The sequence below is a fragment of the Pongo abelii genome, chromosome 1 (assembly GCF_028885655.2).
Source record: "Pongo abelii isolate AG06213 chromosome 1, NHGRI_mPonAbe1-v2.0_pri, whole genome shotgun sequence".
NCBI classification, from domain to species: domain Eukaryota; kingdom Metazoa; phylum Chordata; class Mammalia; order Primates; family Hominidae; genus Pongo; species Pongo abelii.
The window spans coordinates 185,455,414-185,468,745 of record NC_071985.2 but is presented as its reverse complement, the minus strand read 5'-3'; the positions used below and the strand labels follow the sequence as shown (position 1 = coordinate 185,468,745).

The window sequence follows — 13,332 nt, the reverse complement described above, 5'->3', positions numbered from 1 at the left end:
AATCTGCAGCACTCAGCACTGCCTGGTGAAGATAAAGTGTCACTTTATTGTTTCTTTATTTCTTTGACACCTGCTATGGTCACTTCACAGTTCAAGGCTGCTCATTGAGTCCTTAAATCTAATCCCTACAACTTCTGCACTCTGCATTTTGAGGCATGCCACCACCTTGTGGCAGAAGGTCCCACCAAGTGGCAGCAGTCACTTGGTTCAGGAACACATAATCTGACCAGAAAAGCTCATAAAATAGGTGTACACAGCCAGGCCAAAGTACTAACACAGGCAACAGGGCCAAGCGTGTGCTCGTGAGATCACCTCCCTCCCCTCTCATTTTTGTTCATGGCTGGGCAGGAGCGCTAGATTGCACTGGATGCAGCCCAGGCTGCTCCACATAATGAGCTGGCTGGAGATGAGGTCAGCCCCCACCACCCCCTACCCAAAACTCTACCTCTGGGCCTTCTCCAGGCCTCTAGGCTCTGGCCGCCACCACTGAAATCTGATATGTAGCCATCTGGTGCAGGGTGTCGATGGCAGCATGGTGGCTGGGGACGGATCACAGGAGGCAGTGGCCCTGTTGCTGTGGGCATTGCTAAGGCAACAGGCACTCCCTCCCACACAGCACATGCCTCAGATGAAAGTGTCCATGTCGAGTTGATCCACTCTCCTCCTCTGAGGGCCTGGGACACAGGTTTCCCGTGACTACACTCGGCCACTGCACACACCTTCTCCCTTGCTTCTCGGCGTTGGCTTGGCCAAGGCACCACCTGACCTGTAGTGAGGTCATCGGCTCAGGCACCCAGAAGACCTGACTGGAGGAGAAATGTCTCCCCAGGACCTTGCTCGACTCACAGAGTTGCTTCTGCAATCATGCAACCATCACAGAGCTGGAAGGTGTTCCAGTGAATTTAGTATGTTATAATCTGTGGGGTGCTAAAAACAGTCCTGGCATGTAGTAAGTGCTGGGTAAGTGTTTGTTAAATAAAACTGAGAGGAAAATAGACCTAAAGTTTCCCAGATTGGAGCTGGAAGAGCCCTGGAGGTCATCTGGTCCAGAGGCTTTTCAGGCCTTTTAAAGCCATGTTCTTGCTGTTGTTTTCCAAAGGAACCTTACTTAGAACTCAAAATATGGAGAAGGTAAAAATGGAAACTTCCCTGGTTGATGTAAGGGAGGCAGGCAGGCGCCTGAAGTCTCACTAGCTCAATGTCTCCCTGCAGCAGGGACTTCTGCACCAAGGCCCTTCTGTGGAACCCACAGGTACCCTGGAGCCTAGTTTGAGAACCACTGATCTCATCCTGTGGCCTCCTCAAATTAAAGAGGAGAGGAGGCTAGGGTCCAGAGCAGGCAGGATGGGGCTTGCCTAAGGCCACACAATGAGCTGAGGGCAGAGTGGACTCAACCCCACTCTTAACTCCTGGTCCAGAACTCTGCAGTGCCCTGGACCACATAGCTGAATTTCCAGATGTCCACAGGCACAGCCCACATTCATCCACACACACTGCCACACCCATTTTTTTTTTTTTAGAGCCTTGTGAAATAGCCAGGGAATATTTATTGTTAGTCTGTTACTAATAAGTCTGTTATTAATAGTCTATTACAAAGATATAAAACAGAGGCCAGACCATTTATGAGGCCTTCCCATGTGTCACAGTAGGAGTGTGGTGGGGCCAGGACTGAAACCCAAGCCTATCATCCTGATTCTCCCTACCTGGGTGAGGTTTGGTGTCTCCCAAAGACCCCTGTCCTTCTTTTGCTCTAGACACTTACCTCACTGAATTGCCCTTCTCTCTGTCTCTCTGTTTCCTGCTGAATCGCAATGTCTCCATTAGCAGACATTCAGGAAGCACTGCAAGAAGAGGGATGCTGATCCAGAATCGTGCGCACTTTCCCTTACACCTCCTGCCCTGTACCATCATTTTGCAATTTATAAAGAAGTATTCATCCATTCATTACCAGGATTACTATGTTTATTGAGCACTTACTATGTGTCAGGAACTTTCTAAACTCATGTTCATTTATTTAATCTTTATGGCAACTCTGAGGTAACTCTATTATTAGCTCCATTTAATTAAAAAAAAAAAAAAAACTGCAGCAAAGAGACAGCAAATACCTTGCCAAAGGTGACAAAGTTGGAGAGGGATGGATCAGGCATTTGGGCCAGGCCTGGAATGTATCCTAGTTAACCACTGCCCTGTAGGCCCTCCCTCTGCTCTCCCTGGAAGAGAGCCAAGAGGGATGTTGTCCATAGTCACAGATGGGAAACCAAAGAAGCAGAAGGGAGTGATGGGCACAAGGCCACACAGCTGGTAAAAGACAGGGCTGGGGTTTGAAATTACGTCTGGCACCAGACCAGGTTCTCACAACCAGGACTTCAGCACTGTATGTGCTCCTTCACCAGCATCCTTGGTGCTTCCAACAGACAGAGGGAAGCTACATCCATTCATTCACAAACATTTACTTTCAGCTCTTCTCTGCAGGGATTTGAGATTAGTAGATTAATTGGACTTGGCTTCCGTCTGTGCAGAGCTCATTTTAGAGGCAGATGTGCCAACTGGCCAGCACAGCAAGGGTGGTAAGTACACAGGCTTTATAATGAAGCGCCTGGCCCTGACTCCTGCCTTCCTTTCACTCACCCTGAATTCCCAAGCCTGGTGCTGCTCAGACTCGAGATGTCTTCTGCTCCTGGCCACCTTAGAATAACAAACCTTCTTTGCACGTAGCCTCGGTGGCCCACTCTAGGATAATGTTTATGATAAGGCTTTGACATGGAATAACAAACATCGGGTGAAGGCTAGAGCTGCCTCTCTCCCCCTGGATGGCTGTGTGGAGGCCCGGCCACCAGAAGCTCCAGAGCATCCTCTGTGGACTCCCCTCACCAACGCTGGCCGGACATGAAATGGCTTGTGGCATCTGCTGAATGTAGGCCCAGAATTTAAACACGTCTTCAAACGAGGAGCTAGGAAGGAGTGAGGCAGGCGCCAGGAGGGTGGGAACAGATTTATTGTTCCAGAGTATTCCCATAAACAGTCCTAGATGGGCTGGAATGGTAGACATGAAGACCTACGTTCACTCGATGGCCCAGCAATGGCACTGAGAAGGCAGCAGGACCCCCTTAGTTAAGAAGAGGGTTTGGAGTCAGGGTCCCTTGGGACAAGCCTGGCTCTCAGCTTGCAAGTCTGCTCACCCAACTCAAAGCCCAAGGGAATCACTGCAAAGGCCCCAATCCACTCAGCCATTCTTCCTGAGCACCAGGCATTGTTCTAGGTGCTGGGGAGTTAGCCAGGGACAAAACAGACTTAAAAAATCCCTGCCCTTACAGAGCTTACCTGCTAGAGGGGTAAAGAGAGAATACATAAATTATTAGTAAAAATACTAATATGCAGCATGTTGGACACACAACAATGGCTTCATTAAACTGGAAGTGAAGACTGCCACCCAGCCACTTGGATTCCTCACACCTCTGAGTCAACAAGCAAAGAAGGGATTACTATGCTGCCTGGAATGATTGATCCTGACTACCAAGGGGGAAATTAGATTGCCACCCCAGTGGAGGTGAGGAAGAGTGTTTCTGGAATGCAGGAGACCTTTTAGGGCATCTCTTAGTATGACCATACCCTGAGATTAAAGTCAATGGAAAACTACAACAACCCAATCCAGACAGGACTACTAATGGCCCAGACCATTCAACAATGAAGGCTTGGGTCATGCCGCCAGGTTAAGAACCATGAGCAGTTGAGGATGTTGTTGAAAGCAAAGGGAATACAGAATGGGTAGTAGAAGAAGGTAGTCAGCAATACCAACTATGATAACGTGACCAGTGACAGAGATGAGAACTGTAATTGTGATGAGAGTTCCTCCCTATTTTGTTATTCATATTTGTGTCTGTGTGTCTGTGTGTGTGTTTCTATCTCAAATATCTTTGCTTTCTTCCCTCTCATGCCTTTATCATATAACATAAGATATATTGACTTACAGTATTTAGGTATTGTTAGCTTTACATCATATATTTAAGGTACAGGATATCAACAAGAGTAAATGTCACCCAAAGAGTTTGTATCCTCTTCTGGGGAAAGAAACAGAGCATTTTTGGTGTATGCAGGATAGCTGCATCATGTTAGGTTGAACTACGGCCATGTTATTATCAGTATTTGGAGATTCAGTATGGTTTAAGATGTGTATGGGAGCCCAACTGACAAGGCGTGAACTTGTGATGTTAATTTTATGTGTCAACTTGGTTAGGCCACGCTATCCAGATATTTGGTCAAACTTTTTTTAGATGCTTCTGTGAAGGTACTTTTTAGATGAGACTCATATTTAAATCAGTAGACTTTGAGATGCAGATTACCCTCCATAACGTAGGTGGGCCTCAACTGCTCAGTTGAAGGCCTTACTAGAAAAAGTTTGACCTTGTCAAAGAACAAGGAATTCTACCAGTAGACTGCTTTTGGACTTGAACTGCAGCATCAACTCTTCCCTAGATTTCCAGCCTGCTGGCCTGCCCTGCAAATTTTAGACTTACCCACCAATACCACCACCACTACGTGTGTGTGTGTGTGTGTGTGTGTGTGTGTGTATAAAATGTATATACCTATATATATATTTACAGAGATACATACACACATACATATATTCTATTGGTTCTGTTTTTCTGGAGAACTAACACAGAATATGTTATAGAAAAAAATAAAGCAGTAAATCGGATGGGGAGTGATGAAGGAAGGGGAACTAGCAGGTGCAGATGCCCTGTACATATGTGAGGAGAAGCAGAGGCCAGCGTGGCTGAAGCTGAGCCAACAAGGAGGACAGTGATGGGAGACAAGGTTAGGGTTAATGAGCATGCCCCCAATTACATGGAGCATTGTAAAGATGCTAGGACACCATCTCACACCATAATTCTTTCAGATAAGGACTATTTCCATATGACAAACAAGGAAACTGAGGGCTTGAGGAGGGTAAAGTCATTTGCATAAGGTCCCACATTGAAGAACTAATGAGCTAGGATTCAAACTCAGGTCTAGCTGGCAGGTCTGGGTTCTTTCTGCTGTCCCTGGGCCTGGCCCACCAAGCCACCTCCACCCAACCAGCTGGTAGGAAGTACAGACACGAAGAGACAGGTAGGGGCCGGTCTTTGAGGCCCAGGTTCTGAGCTGTCAGCTGGGAAGGAGAGGGGGTGTTAGAACTTTAGCGGTGGAGCGCTGTCAGAGCTGCCATATGAGAATAAGAAAGAGGTCACCCTTGCCAAGGTAACCTCAACTGGTTCATGGCCTCCCCAGTCTGTTTTCACTGCCCAGGCTGATGAAACCTTGCTCCCTGCCCAGGATCCCCTCCTCTGCATGTCCTCTGTCTGGAAACCTCTCTCCATCTACCAGTTCACACTCCCCTTTGCACCTGGCTGTAGAGGCTCCTTCCCTCAGGAGAACTCTGAGCCATGGACTGTACAGGCCCCCTGCTAAGTGCCCCCAAAGCACCAGACACTTCCCAGGCCAGGCACTCCCCATTTTATTACTAACACTCGTCCTTCCTGCTTGAAGATGAATGCTCTGAGGGCAGGCAAATCCCTGTCTTCATCTTGACTACGTTCCCAGAGTGCAGTGGCCAATACACACATAGTAGATGCTCGAGGAATGCTTGTAGGATGAATAAGTGAATGGAAAGCCAAGTGAGTCGCCCGTCACAGGACCCCCACCCTTAGCAGCTCCCTGCCAGAAGCCAGTATCTCTCATGGTGCAGAGCTGGGAGGAGCTGTGCCTGCTAGATCCTGGGCCCAAATCATCCCTCAGCACTGGGTAGGGGTGGAGGACAGCTCGCTTCACAGGAAGCCTTCTCTGGCCTGGGGGACATTTCTTCAAAGGTTAGAGCCTGCCAGTCTCTGGCTGAGATTTATTTATTTATTCTCCTTGCCCCATCGGCAGCACCAAAGCCATGCCGACTACTTCCCTGCTTCCTGTTCAGTATTCTGAGTCTCCTAGGCCTCCAGCACTGAATCCTGTCTCCGGACACTGGGCTACTGAGCAGCAGGCATCCAAATAAACACAAGATTTCCTGGAGCTGGGGACTGGCTCTGGGCTGGGAGCAGGGACCAGGCATCTAGTCACCACTGGACTCTTCACTACGAACCTCTGGGTGAATTATTTTCCTTCCCTGGGTCGTGGTTTACTCACCTTTGAAAAGAACTAATTTACACATTCATTAAACAAATATTTATTGAGCACTTATGTAGCAGATGCTGTTCCAGGCCCTGGAGGTACAGGAGTGAACACGGCAAATAAAGATCTCCACCCTAAAGGAGCTTTCATTCCAGTAGGAGAAAGCTGACCATAAAGAAACAAGAAGTAAACCATCCAGTATGCTGGAGAGTGATAGTTGCTATGGAGAAAATAAGGCAAAGAGGAATATAGGGTGTGTGTGTGTGTGTTTGGAGTTGATATTTTATTATTATTATTTTAAATTTTTTTAGAGTTGGGGCCCTGCTCTGTTGTCGAGGCTGGAGTGCAGTGGTGCAGTCTCTGCTTGCTGCAGCCTGAGCCTCCTGGACTCAAGCGATCCTCCTGCCTTAGCCTCCCAATAAACTAGTACAATAAGTTCGTGCCATCACCCCCTGCCCCCCCACCCATTTTAGATAAGATGTCCAGGTAAGGCTGCAATGAGAGGCGACATTTGAGAAAAGATCTGAAGGAGATGAGGGAGGGAGCCATGTGGATATCAGAGAGAAGAGGGAACAGCAAGGGCAAAGGCCCTGAGGCAGAGCAGGCCTGATAGGTTTGCAGCCAATGTGGCTGGAGATGCATGAGCAAGGGGGAGTGAGAAAACGGACCTGTGTTAGGCAGGGACCCAACAGCAACCAAGTGGCACACTGCCAGTGAGATGAGTTCCAAAGAAGTAAGTTCAGCTGAAAGAGTGACTGAAGAGCAGTGATTTGTCAGAATATTCACGAAGGTGTGGGCAGGCCATAGTGAGGCAGCAGGGAGTAGCTGCAGGGGGAAGCTTACCTGTCCCTAAACCTTTAGGGGAAGAGAGGGAGCAGGGACCTGGACCCGGCCACAGCCACAGGCTTGAAGGGGAGCACAACTATGGCTGAGCATGGCCTGGACCATGGCAATGCCAGGTAAGGAGGAGAAGGGTGGGTGGAGGTAAGAAATATTCAACTCCCTTTCCCTTTTGCCTGCCCATCTCCTGCCAGGGAGGACAAGGCGGGAGCCCAGGTGATGCTGCATCAGCTCATGCACAGGGCGGGGCAGGGAGAGCAGAAAGTGGATCTGGAGAGGAAAGTGGAGAATTTCCAGCACAAGGGAGAGAGGTCATAGTGAAGCGGGTGGCGGGCAGGGCCTGTAGAGCCCTGTGGTCTTTGAAGGCCTGTGGCTTCCTGCTGAGATGGGAAGTCACGGGGAGTCTGGGCAGAAGAATGTGGGGGGAGCTGTGTTGATAATGGAATCTAGGGAGGCAGGGGTGAAGCAGGGAGGTCCAACTGAAGATGAAGGCAGCTCTGCCCTCCTCCCTTCCCCTCACCATCCCCCCATCGCCCACCCAGTGCCCAGCCACAACCCAAGAAGCATGGACTTGGCCTCTAGTACAGCTGTTGCCTGCCCCGTGGACCTGGTGGTGCTGCCCACACCTCCATCTGCCTTGCAGTGGGCTGGCTGAGCTCTCAGTGCTTTCCTGGGCGGCCATCGGGAAGCCTGACTCACCCTAGCTTTCTTTCCTTCTTTTCTCTGAATGCTTAGTTTCTCCACCCAAAGACCACCCTTAAAGATCCTAGTGTTCCTCCTCTGTCCTTCATGTCATGCCAGAAAATGCTCATAAATCCGGAGCCACCCACATGATGAGATTAGCATTCTGCTGGGTGGGTAGGGAGGCTGATGGTTGGGACTGGCTGGGGCTGGCCCAGAGGCTTGGGGTCTCCAGGAAAGGAGTTTATGTGGGGTCTCCCCTGTTGGAGGGCAAAGGGATCCCTTCGATTTTAGCTTTCAGTACAGCTAAGCCCAAGGGAGCTCAGAGATGCATATTCTGGTGCTGTGGGCTCTGACCCAGACCAGCTGTGGGACCCACTCTCTGGGCCACAGGGTTCCTCTGAAACAGGAGGGTGTGGGAGTACCTCCTAGCTCTGGAAGACCTATTCCAGGAGCCCAACATTTCAGAGCATTACACCTACCATCCCATGATTTCAACAGTCTATGTTTCCAAATACTTTACATGTGGAGGCTCATTTATTTTTCTTCAGAGCCCTGTGAGGACAGCATTATTGAAAACCCAAGGCTCAGAGCAGTAAGTGGCATCCCTTGTTCCCCAGCGATGGGGCACCATACCCAGGGCCTCCACTCTGCCCAGGCTTAATGCATCAAGCTCTCTCTGCTTCTGCTGTGAATCTTCTATTTCTATTCTAACTACCTTTGATTTCATAAACTGAACACACTCTGTCCATAGAGGAAAAAATAAAACATACTGGAAAGTCCCAGAGAATCACCTACACCAACTTATCCTCAATTATAAAGCTTTGAGCAACTTCAAGGTGATGGAGGAGATGACAGAAGGAACGGGTAATTATAATGTGGTAAGTTAATGATAAAACACAGAGGTTGGGGGCCTCAGAGGGGGTTTCTGACCCAGCCTGGGAGTCAGTGAGGGAATCACAGGCTTCAGCTGGGCTGCAAAGATGAGTAGCGTTGAGAAGGAAAGTGTTCACCGCAGGCTGTGCATGGTGGCTCACATCTGTAATCCCAGCACTTTGTGGGGCTGAGGCAGGAGGATCGCGTAAGGCCAGAAGTTTGAGACAGGCCTGGGAAACACAGGGAGACCCCATCTCTAAAAGCAACAACAACAAAGAGCCAGATACGGTGTCACGTGCCTGTAGTCCCAGCTACTCGGCAGGCTAAGGTGAGAGGATTGCTTGAGGCCAGGAGTTCAAGGCTGCAGTGAGCTATGATCTTACCACTATACTGCAGCCTGGGCAACAGAGTGAGATTCTGCCTCAAAAGAAAAAACAAAGAAAGAAAGAAAAAGAAAGTGTTAACTGCAGGAGGATATGGAGGAGCATGGCGTGTTTAAAGATGAGCCAGCAGTCAGGGCTGGAAGACATCCAATAGTGGAGGGTCTTCAATCTCATGCCATGGACCATGCACTCAACCCAAGCAGCATACATGACCCTCTCTACCTGATCTTCAGACATTGGACAAGTCACCTATGGAGGCTGGAATGGATGAGAAATCAGAGATGAGCTGACTGAGGCCCATGGAGGGATAATGGTCTACACGGGAGGCGATCAGTTAGCGGTAGCCTTGGTTACCATTATCACTGTTATTGTTATTAAGCAGCTGCTTCCATTGGTTCGAAGCATGTCATTTTTATTTTTCCTGCTGTCTCAGACCTGCCCTGCTGACACAGCTGCCTAAACTTCAAAAGGCAAGTCTCCATTTTCATTTGCAAAATCAGTATGAAATTCCTAGAGGGCCCCTCTAATTCCTCTGGTCTGACCACATAGCAATTACCAATTTGCAGAGGAGGGAGGGGGTCTCACAGGCCCTCCAGCAGTATGGGGACCTCTGCTCTTCCTTGGTCCTGGGCAGTAGCCAAGGAGGACCGGACTGGAGGGGGCACCTCCAGGTGGCCAGGGGTGGAAGGAGAGGAGTTGAGTCTGGGAGTGCTCAATACTGATGAGAGAAATTGTAACATGCCTCTCCGTTTGTCTGCTAAGCCACCGGTTACCAAGCCTTCAGAGACAAACAGCAGCTGAAAGGGCAGAGATCTGACCCAGTTTCAAACCTAGGACCTGCTACATGCAGGCTGTGTGAAGTTCTTATTCTGGCTCTTTGGGGCAGACTCTTCTCTTCTCTTTGCTGCGTCTCAGCTCACCCATCTGCCAAGTGGGGTGTATATTTGTCCTGCCTGCTTGAGACTAGCATTCTAAAAACCTTGTGAAGCAATATTGCCCTTCCTTAGGACACACACCCACACCCACACACACACTTTAAGAAATTTCTGTTCCCTAAGCACCGGGGTGGGTCCCAGCTGCAGGAGATGTTCTGAAGAGAGGCTGGAATTCTGCATATGTGGATGAGATTTCCGTTCCCTCTTCAGTCTGCAGTATGGACTAGTGCTAGGCTCTGTGCTGGGTGCCAAGGCCACGGGACCAAATCAGTACCCTGTCCTCCTTGACAAGCTCAAACGCAGGGTGGAGCAAGGGAGGAAGTTCCAGGAAGACTTGCGACAAGATCAAGTAACATTCATTAAGGCTGGGGCTAAGGGATGGACAAGGTGCTGTGAGAGTCCAGCAAATGTGGGGGACCACAAACAAGATTCCCAAAGAAGGTGGCTCTGGCTCTGCAGCAATCCCCTGTGGGGGCACATATTTGCCACACAGAAGGGAAAGAAAAGGAATTCCAGGCAGTGTCAACAGCCCATGCAGAGGAATGGGGGCTGCGGTGAAGCTGGCATGTTCAGGGCCGTGTCAGTGACGGCAGGGGCTGGAGTGCAGCCTGTGGCTGGTGGAGGTGGACATGGGATAGATCCAGAGCAGGGAGTCGAGGTGGATCTGGAGCTCAGACTTTACAGACAATGGGATGCCACTGAATTTATTAAGGAGGGAGTGATCATCAGGCTTTCTCTTTAGAAGCTGCCCCTGGCTGCTGCGTGGAGAAAGGCTTTGAGGAACACTGACTGTAGCAAGAGACATTCTTGGCTCTGGACAAGGAGAGGTGAGAAGGCCCCACCTGGGCCCCAGGGGCTTTGGGGAGGCATGGAGGAAGGGAGAGGCAGATTAGAATTCCAAATCTTTCCTGGCTTGCATGTTTTAGAACTCTCCAACTCAGGGCTCTGAGGCTTTCCTATTGCCCATCACTGCTCCCTCTCTCCTTCCCCGACTTTTGAGTCTGGGCCCTCCCCACTCCCTTCCCTTTTAGGAATCCTTGAGCCCCACTTGAGGGAGCGGTTGGACAAAGGCAGATGAGACCCAGAATGGCCGGAAGAAAAGAAGACTGCGTGGGACCCGCCTGGGACTCTGTGGTGCTGGCAGTCCAGGGAACAGACACTCCTCCCAGGGTGCATCAAAGGAGACAGCTGCGCAGAACTTGGCCTCAAAGACAAAACTAAAATGCAGTGCCAACTTCTCCTGCTTTTTGCCTGTCTGAAGTCATAGGAGACACTTCTTGGCAACAGGATGGGAATGCTGGAGACTCTGGCACTGCAAGAGACGGTCAGGCAAGGGAGGGTCCTTAGATCCTGCATGGGGCTTCTCATTGTGCAGAGAGAACACTGAGCCCCAGAGAGGGCAGCAAAGTGCCCAAGGTCACACAGCAAGCCAGGGGATGCAGACTAAGGCAAGAACAAGGGATCGGTCTGCTTCATTTGGGCAGCTCGGGTCTCCTATGCCCCCTTATCCCCTCCTTCCCCCTACCACAGAAAGGGAAAATGTTTTTAGACCCAAGGCAAAAGAATGTGAAACTGAAATCTGAGCCTTGGGTCTTGGGAAAAGAACACAGAGAAGTGAGACACATTCTGGATGAGCACAGATCTGCTTACATTGCAGATGGGAAATACTCAGGGCTATCCAAGGCCTCCTTGTTGTGCAGGTCTGACCTGGGATGGGGGGCTGTGTGTGAGGCGATGAGAGCAGACAGGGGCCCTCGAAGGAGCAGGTTAAAGGGGCCAGTCTGCTTCCAGGATCCACCTTGGGCAGAGGGAGTACTGCTCCAGCATTTTAGCTCCCTGCCCAGAATCTTCTCAAGGAGCCTCAGGCTCATGCAGGCATTCCAGCATGGACCTGCCACCAGGGACCCACCAGGTCAGAAACAGGGGTCCCTGCTGGCCACCACTTGTCCACAGCCCAAGCATCCATCCTGCCCTACCTGGAAGCTCACCTCCTCTAAGAAGGCCTCCCCTTCTGCTCCAGCCTATATTTGTCTTCCTCTTGTGTGAGCTCCTGCAACCGGGAAGCACAGCTGCAGGCCAGGGCTTCTTTCAACCTGGAGTGTCTGGGGCTCCAAGTGACTGAGGGTTGTGTAAGAATGTGTGTGCACACATGTGTGGGCAAGAGAGAGGTAGAGATAGTGACAGAGATAGATAGATAGATAGATAGATAGATAGATAGATAGATAGATAGATAGAGATAGAGTCAGGGGTGTGGGCTGTGCTTTGTGTTATCCCAGCCATCAAGAGACCCAACCACAGACTTATATTCACACATGTAACAAGCGTGTGTGTTTGTTCTTGGCCAGGTGCTGTGTAGGGGTCCTGGGGAGACTGAGATTAACGGGACTTGGTTCCCTCCTTCCTGATACCAAGGAACCCCATCAATCATTCTCCATGGTCTGGTCTTAGACTGACTTGCCAGGCCCTTTGTGATCTGGTCTGGCTGTTTTTGTGTCTTCAACCTCACCTCACCCCCTTCCACTCTCTCTCTTTTACTTTTACTTCTCTTTGCTGATGGAGGGCATGCACACAGTGATCTCAGGCCCTGGGGCCCAGGGTCTGGGCTGCATCTTGAATCCTGAGCAGCCCTGACCTGAGGTTCTGGCCTAATGGGGAAAGGGGATGCTGTGTGTGGGTGAGACCATGGCACTTCCAGGCTTAAATTCCCCATGGCTCCCCTCTGCCCTGGGAATAACCATGAACTTCTTCAACATGGACTCTCAGAAGTACTTGGAAGGGACCTGTCTGTCTCTCTGGACTCCTCCTGCTCCCTGACCTCCTTGCTTTGGGTTTTTACTGCCTTCATGTGCTGCCCATATAGTTTTTTTGAATGTGCAATTTGTTTCCTGCTTCAGGACCTTTGCACATGCTGGTCCTTCTGCCCGGTGTGCCCTTCCTATCATCTCTCTCCTTTGCCTCCTTAACTTCTAATATTTCAGACAGTTGCTCAAGCACCACCTCCTGCACACTCCTTCCCTGATCCCCCAGATCGGCTCAGGGGCCCCTGTTTGAAGCTCTCCTACACCCTGGACTCTTTATTCAGAGTACTTATAATGGTTTGTCTTTATATACTTATGGGGTTAATCATTTGTTCCATGACAGGGAGTATGTGAAGTTTGTCACAAGTATTTCATTCAAATCCTGCCAACTCTGTGAGGTGGTTCTCAATTTTATCCCCATTTTACAGGTGAGACAAAGGAGGCACAGAGAGGTTAAGTGACTTTCCTGAGGTCACACAGCAAGTAAGTGGTGGATGAATGAAAATAGTCTAGCAATTTTAGCCATGTGCCAAAGAGTCATCTACCGACTTCTCCGCAGACATAACGAGAGTGGGGGCTATGTCAGCTTTACTCATTCTCGTATCCCTGTACCTAGTCCAGGACCTGCCATTTGTAGCCACTCACTAAAGGGAAAAAGGGAATGGATAAAGGAAGTGG

At 49.9% G+C, this 13,332-nt stretch overlaps 1 protein-coding gene across 2 annotated transcripts in view; it reads right to left on the bottom strand.

Moving 5' to 3' along the window:
- TRABD2B (TraB domain containing 2B) overlaps positions 1 to 13,332 on the bottom strand; it is a 237,065-nt gene that overhangs the window by 43,393 nt on the left and 180,340 nt on the right. The window lies entirely within an intron of this gene.